This window comes from Vulpes vulpes, chromosome 16 (assembly GCF_048418805.1).
Source record: "Vulpes vulpes isolate BD-2025 chromosome 16, VulVul3, whole genome shotgun sequence".
NCBI classification, from domain to species: domain Eukaryota; kingdom Metazoa; phylum Chordata; class Mammalia; order Carnivora; family Canidae; genus Vulpes; species Vulpes vulpes.
The window spans coordinates 91,318,148-91,340,039 of NC_132795.1; the positions used below are offsets into that span (position 1 = coordinate 91,318,148).

At 33.8% G+C, this 21,892-nt stretch overlaps 1 protein-coding gene across 33 annotated transcripts in view; it reads left to right on the plus strand.

Annotated features, from left to right (window-relative positions):
- EHBP1 (EH domain binding protein 1) overlaps positions 1–21,892 on the plus strand; it is a 320,237-nt gene that overhangs the window by 288,622 nt on the left and 9,723 nt on the right. The gene's annotated exons all lie outside the window — the stretch shown is intronic.

Here is a 21,892-nt window from a genome sequence, read left to right on the forward strand (position 1 = left end):
TATTTCAGTCTCGGGGTCTTTTCTTTTTGGTTTCTTCCCACTTGTACTCTCTTCTTCCCTCCTTTGACATCAAGAAAGTCTGAAGGTTTGATATGGGTTTTTTTTTTTTCTGCTATTACAAAATGCTGGGGATCTTAGGATTTGCAACTTTTAGTGTTATATGAATCATTGCTTTCAATTCTTTTTTTAATTTGTAAGGAAAAACAGATTTCTTTTATACCTGAAGACTATATTTTTTTCTTAGTTTACTTTTTGCTTTTTAGTTTTCAGCTTGCCTAAAAACAATAAATGTTATTTGTATCTTTAAAATTTTAAAATTATAACTAGATGATAAAATTGTTAAAATAAGAGACCAAAAATAAAATTTGTAAGATTAGAATGGAAAGATTGATTTGGTTTAGACAACTGCATATTCAGATAATATCCTGTATTTACACTATATGAAATTCTGTGAGCACTAACTTAAAATAGTATTGACTTGTTAATAAACCCATTAAAACTAAAAAATTAATTTCCTCTGTGTAAATTTTGTATAAATACATGGTAAGGTGGTATTTGAAGTTCAAATAGCTTAATTGAGTTTGAAGGGGGAAAGGTCATTTAATTGGCCTATTGAAATGTTAACAGAAACAGATATGCCAAGGAATAGACTTTAATGGCAGCAGTGTTGCGCTAATGTCTGTATTCACTTGCAAAATTGTTAATTAGAGCACTTTGGTAGTTCATTTGTTTTTGTATTGATGTGCTTAGTCCAATAGGGAAATCAATTTTATAGAAGAAATTTACATTACTAGCTAGGACCCTAAAATGCATGTTTATTTTTATTCCAAAGAGAATACTATATACAGTAAAATCCAATTGCATTTGGAGCTGCAGACCTCTACTTCCTTTCTTAATAGCAGAATGTCGTCATCATCTTTCCATTTCACTTCCTTGATAAAGTTTAAAAGTCCTCTATGAACATCTGGATGTGTGAGTTTATGTGACACTTATCTTAGCTGAATATTTCCAGAAACTGACGTCATTTTTTAAAGGAAAAACTAAGGAAGAAAAAAGGAAGGAGTTGGGTGTGGGTGGTATTGCTAATTCCGCCCTCTTTAAATTAAGGTGTAAATAGCACATCATTCTGGGTGATGTGTTTTGCTTGGTATCAGTACTGATTGCATTAACTAGGGAAAACAGCTAAGAAAGAATATTCCAAAGAATTTTATGATTTCCTTATTAAGTCTCATATGATCCGTTTTTAGTTAGTGGAGACTTTATTATAAAGTTCTAAAAAATTGGTCTTATGCAATCTATAAATAAATAGGGGCAATTTGTACATTCACTATTAAAAGCATTTGTGGAGTCAAGAAGGCTATAAGAATCAACTTTTGAACAAATTCTTAACTTACAGTTTTATAGCAGTTTGTTTTTTGTATCAATTGTATCACATAGTTATAAAGGTTTGAAAATATGAACAGTCTTAGCATCCGTTTTCTTTAACTGATGGAAACAGTGAGGCTAGAATAAGAGACTCTTATTTTCTGACTCTCACTCCTACATGTTTTCCTTCTAAACCATGCTGTTTGTTACACAGTTGTTGTTTTCTTTTTTAAGATTCAATAACCAAATGTTTCAAGAAAAGCAATGTAAATTTTTAAAATGTATTGTAAAAATTACACTGGATTGTTTGCTCTAATGTATACACAACTAAGTGAATCCCTAATTTGAATCCCTTAAGTAAACTAAAAATTCATATTCTACTTTGCTTATCTCATGTAAACCTTTATAGCATAGACTCTGAAATTAGAGAATGTAAAATATTATTCATAATAAACATACAGATTTTTAAAGATGCCTATAGGAAAAGAACACATTTTAATGTAGTAAATTGGCACTGGTTTTATGATAATCAAGTGCATTTCTTAGGTTCCACTAATTTCGGGTTGTTAAAAAATAGATGACTGTATATTGTTAAAATATTGTTGGAAATAATTACATTAGTCTTGTACCATGAGCATTATAGGTTTATTACAGTGTGCTTCAGAATCCTTAGTAGGAGTATTAACCTATATCTTGATTCTTTTCATGTATTTTTCAAATTACATATGTACACAGCCCCTATTTAGCTTAGTAGGGTAATAAAAATTCTAAGACATTGCATTGTACCAGTATGCAAATGTACTTACATAGGAATAAGTCTAGGTTTCCTTAAAGAGGGCAACAGAATTGAAAACTGAGGCCAACAAATAAATGAAAGTTTCTCTAAATCCATTGGATAATAGAGGCAGTGTTAAGGCTAACCATAGTGTTGAACTAAACAGAGGGATTATTCCTGGGTTTTGCATCAGTTGTTTTCTGCCGGGTGGCCTCACTTGTCAAAAAAAAAAAAAAAAAAAAAAGTTTAACAGGCAAACATTCACATAGGCACATTGAGAAAAGAAGTATGCTTAATTCCATCAAAGCTTTAAAAAAAATCAATCATTAATTTATTCTAACTACAATTGTTGGTCATTTGTGAAAAGCATCTGGCCTTTAAGTCATAGGAACCCAAACACGGTACAATGTGAACACTTGTGAAGAAGCTTCAAATTTGGTATAATGTAAAAAAAAAAAAAAAAAAAAAGCTATGTTAGCATGTGTGTAGCTGTGTCTAACTATACAGCTGCATTTGTTTATTCATAGTGCTTTAAAACTCCACTTTGTTTTCTGGATATTGAAACTGTTATAAATGCAAGTGTAATGGGCTTTAAAAATTAGAAAATTGTTAATTGGCAGCTTTAAAAAGTCCTGCTTTTTTACATGTCTTTTTGTGGTTCTTTAAAAAAAAGTGATATTTCAGCAATCTAAACATTACAAGTCAGAAATGGTTTCTAATGAAGTCTAAATTCAAGATAGAAAATATACTTTTAAAATGGCTTCAGGAAGACATACCCTATTTTCCATATGGCTAAGTAATTGTTGAGATATTTGTTTTAAAGCTGGACTTAGACACTCCTGACTGCTCTCTAATTTGATATAGCTAGTCCAAACGATTTTATTCGAGAAACTTTGGTAAGAGAATGCAGTGAAGTAGATTAATAATTTTGTGGCTATACTCATATTGCAAAATATAGAACTAATTCAGTCATTATTACTGTAGTAACATCCATTTCTTTTTAATAGCTTTAAAGCTAGCAATAGAACAGCTCAATGTTGGAGTACATTAAAATATTAAGCTTTAAGTTAGTCAAGTTTCATGTTCAACGGTATATAAATAAGATCACACCATAACCACATAATTATATGTGGCAGTTTCTTTAGGGTTTTGTTATTTGTTTGCAAAAGAATGAGCTTTCAAACTGTAAACGAAGGCCTAAGAAAAGCCTTCAGGGGTGAAGATTAGAGCTTAAATTAGAAATAAGGAAAAGTTCCATCATTTTAATTACATGTTCTACTATAATATGAATAGTTAATATGTAAAAACTATCCCCTCCCCAAGATGACATACTACTTAGTCCAGTGGTTTCTTAATGTACAAAGGAAATAAAGGGTGGTACAACCAAATACTGTTATATCAGAGGCTTCATATATAAATGGTCCATTCTCTTACTGTTAAACTACTTTTACCAGATTACTCCTGTACTATATTTCACTCACTACTGCTCTTTAGTTTCTCCTCAGATTTCAATAATTACAAATTCAGAAACACCATAAATACTTCTCATAATAGGGTTAGGTTCTAAGTAAAAAAATAACCAGTAATAAGAAACACTTTTTTTCCACAATTGAAAAAAAATAGTAATCGTTAGACATTTATCTCACAATGCCATAAATATATTATTGCAACAAGATGACTATGTTTTTAAAATGTGTATTGAAAATAAATTAACATTTTATATGTCATATATAGCATTCATGTGTTAACTTTGTTTAGCCCTCATTTCAGTGGCACTTATGTCCAAAGTACTGCTAGGATGCTAGAGATGAGAGGAAAATCACTTAAAACTGCTTGTGAAATATAATGTTTGAAATGGTTCTTTGAGAATGTGCAGATTATGGCTTGCATAGGGACTTCTTCCAGCTCTCTGGGAAATGAGCTGTTGACATTCTTTTGGGTCATCATCCAAGATAGGAGGGCAACCACAAGGATTTAGCAGATAAATTCATCCCCAAAGACCTTTATCCATTTCATTGCAACTTGGAAACATTCATGTTGAATAGTAGCATTAATGTAGCCCATTTAGCTCTTCAAAGTGAGCTTTATGTATTAAAAAAAGAAAAAAAGAAAAGAAAAAGAAGGTGACGATGAAGAAAATCAAATGACTAGGGTAATAAGTTATTTAAGTCTTCTAAGAACTATTCTTTATTTACATAATTCTAAAGCACAAACCATTTTTTCCCTCTATACTATTTTCAAAAATAGAGTTGAGTTCTATTATAGTTAAGCAGTGAGCTTTTGAATTTTAACTAACTGAATCAGTCCCGCATGTTGCTAGTTAGTTGTTCATGACAAAGAACAGAAAATAAATGTTTTAGTGTTGTGTTCTGAAATGAATGGCAACATTTTTTTAAAGATTGAAAATTATGTCATTTAGGCTCTGTTTCTGACTCTTTTTGGACTTTGTGATTCAGGCAAAAGAGACCAGTAAAGCAGTAGTAAAGCAGACCAATAAATGTATTGAGGGTATGCACTAAGATTCACACACATGTCCTTTCTTATAAATGGTGAAAAAAACTTTTTGACTCAAACTGGAATGATACTATATAGGGCTGAATGTGCAGGAAAGGTTCCCACAATGCATTGTGCAAACCTACGGCTAACAAATACCCTGCTGCTTTGAAACCCCCCCAAAAGACAAAAGCACAATGAAATAGAAAGCTTACCACCGGTAGCTTTCAAAACGACAAACTAGGCAAACTATACATCTCCACCACTCCAATTTTGTCAGAATGCTAATGAGCTTGCTCTGATCTTTACTCGGCTTCCCGTGTTTTCTACATCTTCAAGGACCACATGGCGCTAGCAAAATAAAGACAACTAAATGAGAATTTCGAATGCTTTTTGTGTTAGGACCTGGTGCTTTTCAGTGGACGCACTCGTTGAATATTCTCAACTTAAAAGAGTACAACAGGGGGTTGGGTATGAACTTTTTAACAGGAGGAAATTTGTACAAAAGTAAATTAGTGAGATGAGGAAAATATGAGAAAAATTTCTGATTAATTTCCACTCCATAATATCAATGACACCTTCAGCCCCACTCATACTCTTCTAACAAGAGATGCTGATAAAAGATGAATGATTCTGTGTTGTTCACAGTGAATGTTTAGTGGTTTTTTAATAGCAGCATTCTACATAAAAGGCACCAGGAAGTACTCCGCATTAGCAGTTGAGATCACTAGTTAATAGGATGATGTCTTTTAGCTTTTGTCACAAGATTATTAGAAAGGATGGGTTTCTGTTCTCATCGTGGCATAGTTGGAGTGCCTGTTGAGTACAAGTGCTAAAATACAGGTTTCTCAGTATTGTTTCACATGTAAAGCAAAAAGCCTTTTAATGCAACACCTTTTTCCTTTTTTACCAGGTGATTTTGTTATTGATCTCTAATCTGCCCCTTTCCCTGTATTGAATGCTTGAAGTGTCCTGCTTTTCATTGTAGCCTTGATGCTAGCTATTTGTGTCTATAAATTCATTAACATTAAAACAGGGTCTATATAAACCATTTTATTCCATGATTTAGAAAATGGCAGATTATGTAGTTTTTATGGTTTAGGGTATAGATAATAACATAAAGGTAGGATTGCCTGAGAAAATACTGTAAAAATAGGTTCTTTGATTTTAAAAAACATTTTTATGAGATTTAAATTATATATTTGTAAAGGACATATCTTTTACTAGCTCTCTTTTCTCTAGCAATCACTGTACACTTAGTAGGAGATTAGGGTAGTCAGCTGCATCTCTCACCATACCCATATCTCTAAGGGGAAAATGAAAACCAAAACTGGGCACATTTTTATATATAAAGATATCTGAACTTGGAGTTAAGCTGACTTTGTACAACTAATAACTAGCCAGGAAAGGAAGTTTGATACAGCAACACTTTTCAGGTTTTGTGTGAAGAAAATTCTTGGCGATTATTCACACTTAATACATATATTTCTGATATTTCTATATACTCTTTACATTTTCTCTTATCCTGAAAAATTGTATTTTTGTATATTGATCATTGAGCACATGGCTCAAGATCTTGCTTCTTAAGATCCTATAATTTATTCACACTTCTAACATAAAGGGGAAAACCCTACAGTAATAAAAATAACATGGACAACTGTAGTTAATAAAGTCAGCAAAAAGTAGAAATTGTCTTCTGAATAAAACAACAGAGGTGTTTTTCTGTCTGGTTATTCTATATTCTCTATGATTTAGCATGGATGGGAAGTAGTATTAATGTAATAAAATATCTCCATTTTATAGCGGTCCTTTATTAATGGGCATAAATATGTCTACTTTCATACAAATTACAGTGAGAAAAGAGGCCTTGTCACTGAAAAATATGCATCAAATAAGTAAAATATCTATTTTGTCATGTTAGTTACAAAACTGAAAAAAAAAGTTAACTATAGATTTCTCATTGATGAAATTTTTTTCTAACTTTGTATGACATACTATGGTAAAATAGAAAAATGAAGTTCCTAGCTTATTAAAGTAGAATGTTTCCATTTGATCTCCATAGACATAAAATATGAAATGGAAAAACTAAGATATCATATGGTGTCTGCAAAGGAACTTTTTATAAATAAGAACAAAGGTAAGGGAATTGGGTCCCATACAGTAAATAGAATGATCTCTGAGGTTCTGAAATAGTATAGACTTGGCCTATAGTTCCTCACTAAAATTACTCCTGACAATTCACAGGGCATTGAATCTGTAATGTAATAAAGAAACCAGTAACAAAGTTAACATTTTATGTCTGAAAATTTTCTACAAGATGGATGTTTAGCATAATTTCCTGAGGCATTGAGCCACATCCTTTGATACTAAGAGTTGATAGAATCCATTACTTTTTGGAAGTAAAATGGTAACACACTCTAGGTAAATGTGACAGCACAGGTCTGTTTTGTGCATCTCTCTGTGTTTTTAGCCATGTCAAAATTTTAACTTTGTCACCTAACTCCAAGAATGCAAAATAATATAAAATCATTTTCTAATTGCAAAAAGTGACATGACCTCATGCAATTATCTTCTAATCCAATATTCAGAAAAGTTAAAGGCGTAAAAGAACATGTCATACAAATGCTTCTGTCACATCTTTGATTAGCGGAATCCTAGCCAGGTGGAAGGAACCGCGAGCCAAGGAAGGCCCAGCTCTCCAAGGTCTCCATGTCCTGTCCATTACATACCAAAGCCCATCTGTCTTCCATTGCTGTTAACGTAATTATAGAAGACGCTTTTCTGCCATACTTAATCCTCAGCATACCTGCATCTGAAAACATGGGCTCAGTCCTTCCAGCAGGGAGTTGGGACGCTGGCTGGGAGAATGATAGCCATTCTGGTGTTTACCATACTCATTCCTGTTTACTAGCTTAGTGTCATAGTTTTGAGCCTCAGTTTCCACTTTCACAGAATGTGGACACTATGGCTTTAGAAAAAATTGGGGGAAAGAACCTAAATTTAATTCCCAGAAATGAAGAAATTCATTTATTCTTTTATGTCTGGTGATTTTTCATTACACTCAATATATAGTGCAGAAACCTAACCCTGGTTAGTGAATCTATTAGTTCAGATTTGGTCACACTGGGTCAAAGTTGATATGGTATATGGCAGCTACGAGAATTGTGAGAATTAAATTAGATACCTTATATCAAACATTTGCACAGTGCCTGGTTCATACAAAGTGTTCAATGAGTGTCAGCTATTATAATTTATATAATCTTTAATATTTAAATTTGTCAAGATCACCTTTGAAATAAAAAATACCAGAGGATGAAAAACATTTGTGTGTTAGGAATATTATCTGTCACCATCAAGCATTAAATAAAATATTTATAATAAATTGGTATATATACATTTTATTTATTTTATATTGCATCTATAATGGAATAGGCCTTTGATTATTGAAAATAATTATGAATAGTAATGTAGTATAAAGAAAATAGTAAAGTCTGTTTTGTTTTTTTTTTTAAGATTTTATTTATTTGAGAGAGGGAAAAAGAGCTCAAGCAAGGGGACCTACAGGCAGAGGGACAGAGAGAAGCAGACTCCCCACTGAGCAGGGGGCGGGTTGTGGCTCCTCCCAGGACCCCCTGGATTATGACCTGGGCCAAAGGCAGACACTTAGACTGAGCCACCCAGGCGCCCCTAAAGTTTGTTTTAAAAGGAAGGTTTACAGGGGTACTTGGCAGGCTCACTTAGTAGAACATGTGACTCTTGGTCTTGGGGTTGTAAATTGGAGCCCCACATTGGGTGTCAAAATTACTTAAAAAAAAAAATCTCAAAAAAAAGGGGGAAAGTTTACATTTTAAGGTGTTTACAGTGCTTTTGCTGTTTACTTTTTTACATCTTCAGTTTTTAACATTGATAATATTCCTAGATTATTTTGTCCTTGATATTTTCCTTCTGTAGTTACAAGAAAAATTGAAACAACTGTTATACTCTGAAAATATCTTTATTCTCACAATTTGTTCAGATAATTCAAGAATCTTTAATATCTTGTTTCTATCTGCATTTCATTATTTGGATTATTTAAGGAAGGAAAATATATAAATTATGTTGAAGTGTAGTAGCACTCAACTGTTGTTGAATCATTTCTAGTTCATGCGATAGATATTGGATCATACGATTTCTAGGAAGGAATCTCTCTGATTCAGGATATAGAGAACCTCACAAGGTTCTCATTTCTAACATTTGTTTCTTTTCTCCTTGGCACTCAACTGTATGTCCCCGCCTTTTACTATATAGTCTTAAGGTGACTTTTTCATTTGCTGATTCATGTTTGTTCATTTATCCAGAAGAACAAATGTATATAATTTCTACCAGTGATATTTAGAAAGTATTTTCCACTACTAGAAATTTAAATTGGAAATATAAAATATAATTTTTGAACCCAAAGAATTATCACATCTCCATAATTTTTAATTTGGAACATGTCTATTGCCTAAAGTGAGGTACATCCTTATTCTAGACTGTAATAAAATTTTTTAACACTTAAAAAGTAGAAATTCCAGGAAAATGTGTTTTTCTCAGCAACTATCTATGAAACAAAATTTAGGCATTTGAACTGATTTGGCAGCAACATGTTTTTCTTCTGAATGTGAAATTAAATTTGTGTAATGTCATGCCAATGCTAAAATAACATCTTATACATGAAATATCACCCTTTCTTTAAAAAAAAAAAAAAGATCTTGGTGACTTATTTGTAAAGGGCTAAGACAGTGGTTCTCAAACTTTTATCTGCATTTTAAAAACCACCTGAGGAGTTTGTTAAAAATACAGATTCCCAGGACCTGCCTAAAATATTCTGATTCAGTGGATCTGGGGTAGAGCCCATATTCTAGGCAGTTATAATACAGGTGATCCACAGACCACATTTTGAGAAACAAGGGGCTGAGATATGTTAAATCCATTGTGTAACAAATGCTAAGGGAAGTAGCACAGCATAAAGATATCAGAGCATAGACTTGAAAACCAGCAAGATACCAGCTAGACTCTGAGTGGTCCTGGACAAATTACTTAACCTCTCTGAACTTCTTTTTCCTCAGCTATTGACTTTAAAAAAAAAAAAAAAAGAAAAGAAAGAAAGAAAAAGGTTGATAAAACCTATTTCAGAAGAGTATTGAGAGTATAAAACATATTGATACAGATATAGATAAAATTTATATAAGAGTACTTGGCACAGATGTCTCAGCAGAGGGTTAGCACCCAGTATAAAAGTAGCTGCTGCCATCAGCTATAGTAGTAACTTCATTATTTATTATTGTTTCTACTTATACTTTAAAATTTTCCCTAGTTTCTAAGTAATATGCACATCTCCTGTTCCATCATAATTCTTCTCTTTTTTCAGCACACATACCCAGACTCTCTGAGTCCCTCTCCTTATCCCCCGCCCAAAAATGCAGCAAGAACTAATTTGGCAATTCGATACAAGACTGGGAAGTTATGGTTTGTTCAACCCTTGGCTTATATACCAAAAAAAAAAAAAAAAACTAATAACTGAACATTTCTATAACTACATAAATGGCTAGGAGAAAAATGTTAGGAATTTGCTAGTCCCTCAATCTATATACATTTCATTGAATTGATACACTAATTGTATGAGTTTCACGAGGCACATACAGAAATAAACAACTTAAGCTTTGTATTTTGAAAAAATTATTTTAGAACATCCAAACCAACTTTGCAAATGTATCTTCCCCTCTCCTGTTTCATCCTGACACTATCCTAGGAAGCTTAACCAAGATTTCATAATTTGATTTGACAAAGAATGACATCAGAGATGGCTAAGCATGTGTGAATTGTCTCCTCAGTCCAGAGTCAAAATCAAGGTAGTTTATGGAAGGATGGGAGCTCTGCTCTGATACCTTTCTCCGAGTTTCCCCAAATGGAAACATTTTTCTTAAAAATACGGATGTTGGGCAGCCCGGGGGGCTCAGCGGTTTAGCGCTGCCTTCAGCCCAGGGCCTGATCCTGGAGGCCCAGGATCGAGTCCCGCATCGGGCTCCCTGTGTGGAGTCTGCTTCTCCCTCTGCCTGTGTCTCTGCCTCTCTCTCTGTGTGTCTTTCATGAATGAATAAATAAAATCTTAAAAAAAAATACAGATGTTAATGTACAGAGACAACCGGCTAGTTGCTTACCCTTACTAGATCCTATCATCTTTGCATTAATAGGTGTGAACTTTCTTTTTATTATCATGCAGACTTACAAAGTTCTGCTTTCAAATCATTATTTATTCCATTGTGTAGATATTGCAGCTCTTATTCTAGTGGATTGTAAATTATTACATCTTTCTTTTAGCTACTAGATAAGTTTTTAACACTTTTCATACGCTTCTAGGTGCATAGGAAAACTGAACATATATAATCATTGCATCTGTTCCCTGTCTCCACATGTCATTTCTAAGCTAGAATGTGAAAGGCATTCATCCACTCAGGGGAGCTATTTCTTCAAGATAAGTTTACAATATAAGTTAAGGAAAAAAACATCAAGCTGTTATCTATTTTTAAAAATTAAGTTAGCTTTTTAAAAAAATGCTTAATATTATTGATTTGTAATGTTTATTGCTGATTAGCTTTTATGTAATGGTTTTTTGTGTGTTTTAATTGGGTAATTTGGATGAATGTTGTAGGAGGAGGAAAATTAATCAGAATTGTGGGATTATTTTTATAGCTGCATAGCCTGAAAGGATAAACTTTGGTGCAAGTTATGTGTAGCTATATTCCTGAGGGAGTATAGTGGACGTAACCAGCAAAATAAGATGTTGAATCTTATTGAATCTTGTTTTTATACTGGTGACATTGAGTGGGAGAGGATATGTAAATTCACAGTACAATGGGCTATGAACATCCAACTTGTGTTTTCTGGATTTATTGACTTTATATATTTTACCCACCCCAAAGCTACCCAACTCTACTCCCCCAATGCCAGTTCACTCTGAATTAATAGCACCACTTGGTGGCCAAAGCTAGGAATTGTGTAAAGCACCAACATTTCTTCTTCCCCAACAGCATGTTCTCCCCAGATAGACACTTATGATCTGAAACTTGATGGACCTGGTCATAGCTCTGTTTTGCTTTTGAAGGATCTACCTCTGTAAGGAAAATTTTAAAATAAAAGTTTAATTAAAACAAATGAGTTTATTATGCATTTCAGTGCTTTAAACAATAGCAGTAGTTTGCTATTATGTGTAAATAACTTTCCACAGAAATAAATTATTAAAGTAGTCATAAATATTTTAATTTCTCATGAGAATAAAATTACGGGGAGCTAAAATTTTAAACTTTTAATACCACTTGTTTCAAGAGCTTATTTTGAATCTAAGTAAAATGTTAATTAAGTTACACTGAACATTGCAAAATTGTCAGTGTTGACTAGGTAGCTATTTTGCTAAATTCTAAAATATATGATATAAGGACTAAACAGATTTGGAGTTGACCATGACTTTGGGTGGGAGTGTACGTAAAGTGTGTTAGATATGCCTGCTCTGACCCTTTTTAAGTACGCTACAGCTTTGGAGCAAAAAGGAGAGGACATATAACACAATAGAAGGACATTAGGCTAACTGCTGGAGATTGGCCCATAGGACTTTGGCAAGAATCTGAAAGGGACTCTTGGGATAGAAGGATGTTCTTCATTCTTAGGGATATCTAAACATTCCTATCATGATAAAAAGGACCATTGAACAAATCCTGGGATTAGGTTGAGGAAGTATCTGAAAACCATCTTTGGAAATTCTAGAGATTCTGGGATTTACACACTAGATTTTTATTTTCTCTGAATTTCTAACCAAAGATACTGCTATTAGCAAAGGGAATCTTTGGAACAGACTTAACAGAGCATGTGTAACCTTGGGAAAGGGATCATTTCATAGAGGCTTTGCATTTGAGTTGATCCTTTAAGAAAAATGGTTAATAGATTAAGTTGTTGGGCTTCCATACTTGAAGGGAATGAGAAACTTAAAATGATGGTAGTATGACTGGTCCAGTGAAGATAGAAATTTCTTGCTCAACGTAGCTCACATCTCAAGGTTTACTCCTGTAAGTAGGCCTTTCTGGTACTTGCATAGGCAGTCAAAAAGACTGTGAGACTCTGCCAAGGAGAAATCACCATTCCTTGCTCTATCCATAATTCCAGGAATCAGATAATCAGAAAGGACCCTGAAGCTTGAATAAAGAATGTGGTTCCTTATTGTATGTGTATGTGTGTGGGGAGAGAGAGAATGAATACAGCAATAACAATATAACAATAGTAACCAGCATTACATTGATTAAATAACATATGCCAAGGCACTATTTGGGGTGTTTTCCATATATTAACTCATTTAATCTTCACAGAACTCCCCCCACTGCCCGAAGTTGTACTAAGTTTATTTCCATTTTTATAAATGAGGAAACTGAGGCATAGGGTGATTAAGTAATTTATCCAATTCCTGTAGCTCTTCAAGAGCAGAACTGGAACTTAATTACACCCTGATAATCCCGTGCTAGGCAGAGTATTCTTGTTTGGCCATTTTCATTGCAGGATGCTTCAGATGCTCAAATGGAATCAGGGTGGTTCATAATTACCCAAGAAGTAGATGGGTCTATCCCTGGAATCATGTTTCTAGAAGACATTATACACTGACCTATATAATTCAAGGATCATAAGGATATATGTACATGGGAAGAAAGGCTGATTCCCCTTGACATCCCCAGATGTACTGCTCTGAGATCATTGTTAAGTCACAGTGGCCTACATTGGAAAAACGAACAAAATCCCTACTACTAATGGATGAACTAATTGAACCGAATGGTTTTTGTTTGTTTATCAGAGATTTGAAGGTTTGCTTTTTGCTTTGTTTTTTGTTTGTTTGTTTTTTTGCTTTGTTGTGTGTGTGTGTGTGTGTGTGCCATTTTGCTTATCAGAGACATTCAGAAGGCTTTGTCAAGGTTGGCCTGAATTCTAAATAAAGGGTCTATTCTGGTAAGACTAGTTACCTGTGAGTGTCGGGTGGGGTGGCTAAGAGTGGTGGTTTACAAGACATACTACCTGGATATAAGGCCCAGTTCTACCACTAGCGACCTGTAAGTTATACAACCTCATTAAATATTTGATGCTGTTATCATCATCGTAATTATTATTATTCCCAGCCTGTGAGAAAGTTACTGGTTGTCACTGATCTGATGAGAGAGAGAGATGTTATATAGAGTAGCTTCTGTGAGACATTGTTGTTCCCAGGGATTGAGGAAACAACACTGTGGTTATAAGTCCATCGTGAACCTCTCTTGTGTACCATGATGTGAAGAGAATTGCTCCCCTGAGAAGATTAAGGGGCATTGGATGAGTTGATACATTGCTGAAATCCACACTAGTCACCTGGTCTGGTCTAGAAAAACAGCATGCATTGCACTTGATTCAAACTGTTGTGTAATTTCTGAAGCTCTGTGCAGGTTAAAGTGCTGTTGGAGACGGTTCTGCAGTGTCCTGTTTTGATTAGGCTAATGTGTTTTAAGACCGAATGTAGCCACAGTCTAGAAGGGAATAGGTTAAATTTTCCTTCTGCTCTCCCTCATTGAATAAAGACTTTTAAGAAGGAACATAAGGAAAGATCTATCCCAGTGTTACTTGGTTATCTGAACCCAAGCATGATTAAGGAAGATACAGAGTGGAAAAGGAAGTTCCAGCACAGGTAGTATATTGGGGATTGGCAGTTGAACTCATCCCTTTTTAGAAACTGGAGGCACTGGGTATGATTTTAAAAGGACCTTTAAACATTTTAAGCAACACAAGAGGGGGTTACCTAAAAGAGTAGCTCACTGACTGCATAATATAGTGTTGGAGAAGCTCTTTATTAGAAAGAAGCATATCTACATGTTTTTTCTATATTTTAAAAATGATACATATTTAATTTTCTGCATTCTCAACAGAATCTAATCTCATTCTCACCTGGCATTTAGTAAATCAGCTATTTGATCTGCGTTGCCAATTTCATAAGCTGATTTTTTTTAAAGATTTTATTCATGAGAAACACACAGAGAGAGAGAGAGAGAAGCAGAGACACAGGCAGAGGGAGAAGCAGGCTCCATGCAGGGAGCCTGACGTGGGACTCGATCCCGGGTCTCCAGGATCAGGCCCTGGGCCGAAGGCAGACGCTCAACCGCTGAGCCAACCAGCGATCCCCCTCATAAGCTGATTTTTAAAGATGCTCTGCTTTTATTTATTTTTTATTTATTTTATTTTTTTAGATGCTCTGCTTTTAATATAAAAATCTCTTCCTGTAAAAATGATGAAAACTTACTTTCTCAGTAAAGGTTTTTACTTTGGGTTGTTTTTTTTTTTTTAAAGATTTATTTATTCTTGAGAGACACAGGCAGAGGGAGAAGCAGGCTTCTCCCTGCAGGAAGTCTGATGTGGGACTCCCTCCCAAATTCCAGGATTCCAGGATCATGCCCTGAGTTGAAGGCAGATGCTCAACCACTGAGCCACCCAGGTGTCCCTATTTAGTTTTTCTTGCTGAGGGCTTTCTTTTCTTAAAATTATATCCACTTTTACTTCAAATTGTCTTTTTCATTTTTTTCTTTATTTTAATTATTAGTAAACTTTCAAATGTATTCTAGTAGTCCATAATTTTCAATATTAAAATTTACCTTCTTCAGTCTTTGAAAATAAGCCATATTCTATGATCTGTTTTTTTTTTTTTTTTTTTAAGATTTATTTACTCAGAGAGAGAGAGAGAGATAGGCAGAGGGAGAAGCAGGCGCCCTTCAAGGAGCCTGATATGGGACTCGATCCCAGATCCTGGGATCATGCCCTGAGCCAAAGGCAGACACTCAACCGCTGAGCCATCCAGGCATCCCTATGATCTTTGTTTTTATCTCTCTAACACCCTGCAAACAACTAGACTCTCATTACCTGGAGCACAGCCACATTGTTGTGCTACTCTCGTGGCCATCCTTTGTATGCAATAGTGACACTGATGACCTAGTAGGGCATTCACTTTGTTTTTCCAGCTGCAGAAATGAGTTTGCACCTATTCACCTACAGTTTTTACCTATCCTGCTTATGACCAAAGACATAATAACTGTATAATTTGTTATGGCTACCAAAGATTTTAAAAACAATTTTTGTCTGTGGAGTTGTTTAGAAATTGACTCTCACTCTAGTTATTCCTGATTACGTGTCTCTCCACAGTAGACCATGTGCCCTTTTGAGGAGAGAAGCCACATCTTGGTCATCTTTGTATCTCCATTTCATGACACAACACTGCATATGCCACTATCACTCTCTTCATTATCATCATCATAGCGAGCATTTTAGTCTCCGTTACTGTGCTAAAGACTTTACATAGACTTTTTCATTTAATTTCTCTAACAGACATATGAGGTAAGCAATATGATTACCTTTATAGAAATGGAAAATAAGGCTCAGAGAAGTTAATTAGTCTAAGATCTAGGAGCTCAGTCGACTTTGTTTTTTTAAGCCAAACTGGAAAAAAAAAAAAAAGCCATTTTGGATGCAGATTCAGTGTTCACCTTATTTGCCTCGTATCAAGACAACAGTTCTAACCAGCCACACTATAGATAGTGCAGTTATACATTATGCGAGGCCTTACCAGAATTTATAGTCTTATTCATGGATGTTCCTCAGAATTAATACAAGTAAACATATTCATAAAGGTGGTACTTAATTTACAAGAGGTCTTTATTCTGAAGTTACTTTATAAGTCATTTCCATATATTATGAATATTTCCATAAAATACTTACATTGTGTTTTGGGTTACCAGACCACCCTATAAAAAAGAAAAAAAAAAACATATGCCCAAATGACCTTAAAAAAAAAGGTAACCTCTATTCTCCCAATGAGAAGAAGCCCCTGGAGAAATCCTGACTGAAGTAAATATATAAAAGGTCAGAAATATCTTTTGTAATATTTAATTTAGCTATAAAAATACGTATTTAAAATCACATCTTAAAATATATTAATCTATTAATCTAGAAATAGTTCCTTCTGTCCATTCCTACTTTTCAAGAAATAATTTTATTCAACTCTTCATGTTTGTCTTTAATGTCTCTGTCCCTTCTGGAGCCCCTCGTTAAGTCATTTCCATGACATGACTGTGAGAAGGCCTAGGACAAGGAGGGAGGGATAGAGAAGAGTTCGCCAGGTGCAGTCCAAACAAAAAGGCTTCAAGAGAGGGGAGAACTGGCAGGGGAAGCTATCCATCTGTAAGCATGGCTCACAATTCAAGTTTTCCCCTTATTATAAGATGCCTAATTGATTCACTAAGTAGACAGTAGTCTGTTTGGTTCAGCGATGCCTATAAAAGTGACTCACTGTATTTTATTTTACAGGATATGTTAAATTACCTTAAAAAAGGAAATACAATTTTAGAGTTATGTTCTGAGCATTTTAACTTTAGTCAAGTGCCTTTTTGTAGTTAGTCAAGATAGTCATGCACTACCTGAAATGTGGGTCATATTAATACCTTTACATGCTCTTAGCACAGAAAAGTTAATAGGTACAAACCCATCCCATATGTAACTTAAAGAAAATACTGAACCGGGCACCTGGGTAGTTGGTTAAGTATCTGCCTTCAGCTCAGGTTATAATCCCGGGGTCCTGGGATCAAGCTCCACGTCAGGCTTTCTGCTTGGCGGGGAGGGAGTCTACTTCTCCCTCTCCCTCTGCCTGCTGCCCTCCACCCCATTTGTGCTCTCTCTCTGTCAAATAAATAAATAAAATCTTTTAAAAAAGGAATAAGAACTTAAAATACTAAATTGTAAGTAAATATAAATAATTTTTTCAGTTATAATTTTTCCCATGATAATTCCTTCCATGCTTTTAAATTTATTTTTATTTTTTGCTATTTTAAGTTTGTGCCAAGTTTACCTTTGAGAAATGCAGCTCTGACCTTTGGCAGAAAAAAGGCTACTCAGATTCTATTAAGGAGCTGGTACAAGAAGACTGCTGTTAATTTCCAACCTTCAGAAATAGCTTCTTTTTATGTATAAGTTCATGGAAGAAGAATTTTGGTGAAGTTGTCTGTTCCCTCTTCCTGTAAGAAGTACATGCTAGAAGTCTGTCAGAAGTTATCTATAGAGAGATGTTGCCCTGAATCTGTTTTACCAAATGGGTAAATAAAAGGTTTGTTTATTTTGAGAGAGTTTTTCATAGTTTTTATTTTACTACAACGAAAAGAGAGGATTTTCCCCAAAGTTTATATTTTTAATGCCATGACAAGTATATCACGTTAAGCAAATAGTTTGAAGACAATTGCTGCAGAAAACATCAATAAAGATTATGAGATTCTTCATTTATGTTGATTGCTGTTTGAGGATATTCTTGGGGTAGAAACATTTATCAGCTCTTTGCTTATATAGTAAAATTTCATAATAAAGCTCTGTTTCCTAAGTTTAAAATATTCTCTAAAACCAATGCGCTGGAGTCCTTCAGTAATAATGGCTTTAGGAGTTCATGTGTCCATGACCCTACATAACTACAGTAAATTCATCTTTCTCATCCATTAAATCTAACAGATTTCACTTCCTTTGTTATTAAAATGTGTTTCTCCAGTACCAGCTAGTTGGACACCTTCATATGTCTCTCTGTTGTAATATATCATGTCTTTCAAAGGTCATCATGTTGGTGTTATCATACCATCAGGACAATTTGTAATGGCAACTTTTTTTGTTTTTATGTTTGGCTTGGCTTTGTTATGTTGTGTCCTTTAAGGGCCATATGGGAACACTAGTCAGCCATCTCTGCTTTGGAGCTATGGCAAGATTTCAGCATTCTTTCATGTTTTCATGGTAGAAAAATCTTGAATTTGTTTATATGTACAACAGCCTACATCTTTGTGTTTTCGCTCTTACCCGCTTAATTCATCTTCTGTTTGGCTAAAATTGTATTGTTCCTCATTTTGTATTTATGTAAGAATTCACTGTCTAAAAATATATCTTTCTAAATGGATAATAAGTTAATGATGAAAGATTAATTAGGAATGATTAATTAGCAGACAAATTTTGAATATATGATTCATAATTTTAGGGTTTTGACATCACTTTTCTTTTATTCATTTAAAAATTTACATTGAAAATACTGCTTCTGAAAAAAATAAATGAAAACTACATACATATTCCTGGATGAATGAATGAATTCTTGAATGAAATTAAATCTTAACTAAATTTAAATCATTTTTTTGGAGGAGATGAAATATAAAAATGGTTGCTATAGTCAACTTGGGTTTATTAAGTATACTATATGTAATGCTGTGTATTACACTGCTTTCTGTTTAGTGGTTTTCGTGAACTGTGTCATAGAATGATTTGAAGTCATATTTACAGTTACTTTTCCCGCCATTATCATTATTCTTGATCATTTAATAATTTTTACAAATCATATCCCAGCTGTGTAGTAATTGGTTAAAAGAAAAAACTGACATTAAGAGATAGTGATGTTAGAAAGGATGTTACATTCCTAGAGGCAAAATAAAAAACAGAAGTCTTTGAGGAAAAAAAAAGTAGGAAAAATATTACCAGAGATTGTATTAATTAGTCAATACTTTAAAATGTTAATGTGATGTTATTTGTAGTATACTTGCATGAGGCACTGTGCTTTAAAACTACAGTATAAAAATCCAGCCATGTTTTTACATTTCGGTAATTGTATGCTGACCTGTAGGATTTTGTCATCCTTTATTTTGAAATGGTCGTCAGTTGTATATGTCTTTAATTTTCCAATTCATGAAAGTGAAAAAAAAATGAGATTTTTAAAAAGTATCCCTATTCACTCTAAGGTGACAAAGATGTAGTTGTAATTACAAATTAAAGATAATTTTGAAAGACAAGTAGTTAACCAGGTGGGGTTAAACAAGATAAAATGATTTATGGCCATTTTATAAAATAATGACAGTCTTCATTTTAAGCTACAATGTAAAGTGCTTTATTCCGAGATTATGTATTGTGGCAGAAGCTAAAACTGCCTTTTTTCTAACAGTGCCAGAATACAACCTCTTTTTCTTTTTGCACTAACAAGACTGCTTTACCACCACAGCCCACTCTAAGTAATTAAATCAATCCTTTGTACTTACCGTATTCTCCTCTAGTGACGGTACTAGATCTGATTATATGCTTCATGCATATTCAAAGTACCGCACTGACAGCTCTTTAATGAGCTCTTACTTAATCAGTATGAACAATGTTCATCTTGTTCTTTTTTTCCTCATGCATTAGAGCTAGGAACAGTTGGGAAAAATGAAACATCCAGCATTCATTTGAAAAATATATTGTACTTTGAAAAGTGTCTAAGCTGAGGAAGTTGCATTCTGCCCTTTAAAAGTCTGATGGACAAATTGGATTACTAGTATTGGATTAAATAACAAATGGTTAGAGGAGAAATGAGAAAAGCTCACTGTGATCACAGGCTTTAATATTTTTTGTTACTTATAAAGCTAAAGGGGTCTTTAACCAGTTATTAAAGTCAGGATTAATTTGTAATGGTTCAACTTACTGGCTTTTAAAAGCTTTTTAAATTTAAAAAATTTTAAATCCCGAAAAACAATAGTGTAATGATGTATTAGAAGAAAATTTAATTTTTTTATTACGAGGCTAAGTATAGATTTCCATCATTGTATACTATCTCAGATAAGGAGTTAGCAATACAGAATTGATTTAACCTCAAATATGCTTTTTTCAGTTAATTTTTGTAATCTATGTAGCAGAGTGTAATGTGTCTTTAAATATTTGTTATTGTCAGGCTTATTTCCTTTTGAAACATGAGACTCTTGTATTATCGGTCATTTCCTAACAATTAGGGGAGGGGGATCTTTTATTCTTACCTAGAAATCACAGGCAGGAGTTAAACTGAAAATAACACAGTACCATATCAATATTGTTATTCTCAAGGAAGCAGTCTTCCATTGAAGAAAATGATGCTAATTTAAGAGTAGGCTAGTTGCTTCTAGTATTGCTGAAAGCCTCAATTATAGGTTAAGTTAAACTCAGAACAAAGTTTTAATATGTCTATATTTTTAGAAGCCACTTACGTTATGAACACAAGAACTAAGTCTTTAGTCAGAAAATAAAATATCATAAAAACTGCACCTATTAATATTGCACACATGTGTCATTTCACTGATCAAAAAGGCCTTCACCAGGGTACAATTGGCCTTTTTCCAAATTGCAAGCTTTTTCTCAGCTTTTTCTTTCTACTCTTTCTTCTTTTGTTGCTACCCAGGGATTTGTGCGTATCGCAGCCTGTATCACATGACCAGTGTCAAGACATCACATGGTCCAAAGTGAATACAAAACCAGCTACCCTAAAAGAGAGATTAAAAATACTGTAAAACAATAAAGACTTTTGTTCATACTCCAGAAAAATCTATCCTACGTTTGCTTCATACCATAAAGTTTTAATAGCATTTAATGAAGGCACGTATCCTCACTATTCTCCCTAATGATGAACAACAGATAAGTATTTTACAGGGATGCTCTGAAGTACCTGTTTAATCTTTTGCACACAGATCAGCTCTTTATATTCTATTTCCATTCTTAAAATTTCTTCAGATTTAATGTGAAAATAGTTAAATAAATTATGGTATATCCATAATTTATGCAAGTATTAAAAAGAATGAGGTAGCTCTTTGAACAGCATAACAAAAGCAAATCACAGGGCAATACATAATATGATCTCACTTATGGTAAAGAAAACAAACCTGTATATGTCTATATATAGATAAGGTATATGCATGCATTTGATACACATAGTAATCTGTTTGGTCTAGAAGGAGATGTGCTAAACTGTGGAAGTACTTCTGGGAAAAGGAGATGAAGAGGGGAACTGAAGAGGAAGGGGTTGGTGAAAGACTTGGCTTTTCACTTACTTTAGATATCTATTGTCTGAATTTTTAAAATGGACTGGTAGTGTGTTTGAAAGTTAAAAGAAGATACCTTGCTTAAAAAGAAAATAAAGCTAGAATATTTTATTTGTTATTAGATATTTAAGTTAGCCCCATGCATCTATACAGAAGTAGGACTGAAGTATTAAATAATGGCCTAGCAAAACAATAAACCAGGCATGGGTGAAATTCAGAAAAAAACAAAGTCAAAGAATTATAAATTTGACTAGGTACAATCTGAATGGAGAGGTGGGAAGGGGGGGAATTAATATTTTTCTTGAATGTGATTGTGGCCTACTTCTACATGGACAATAGTAAATATATACTATATATTATAACCCTG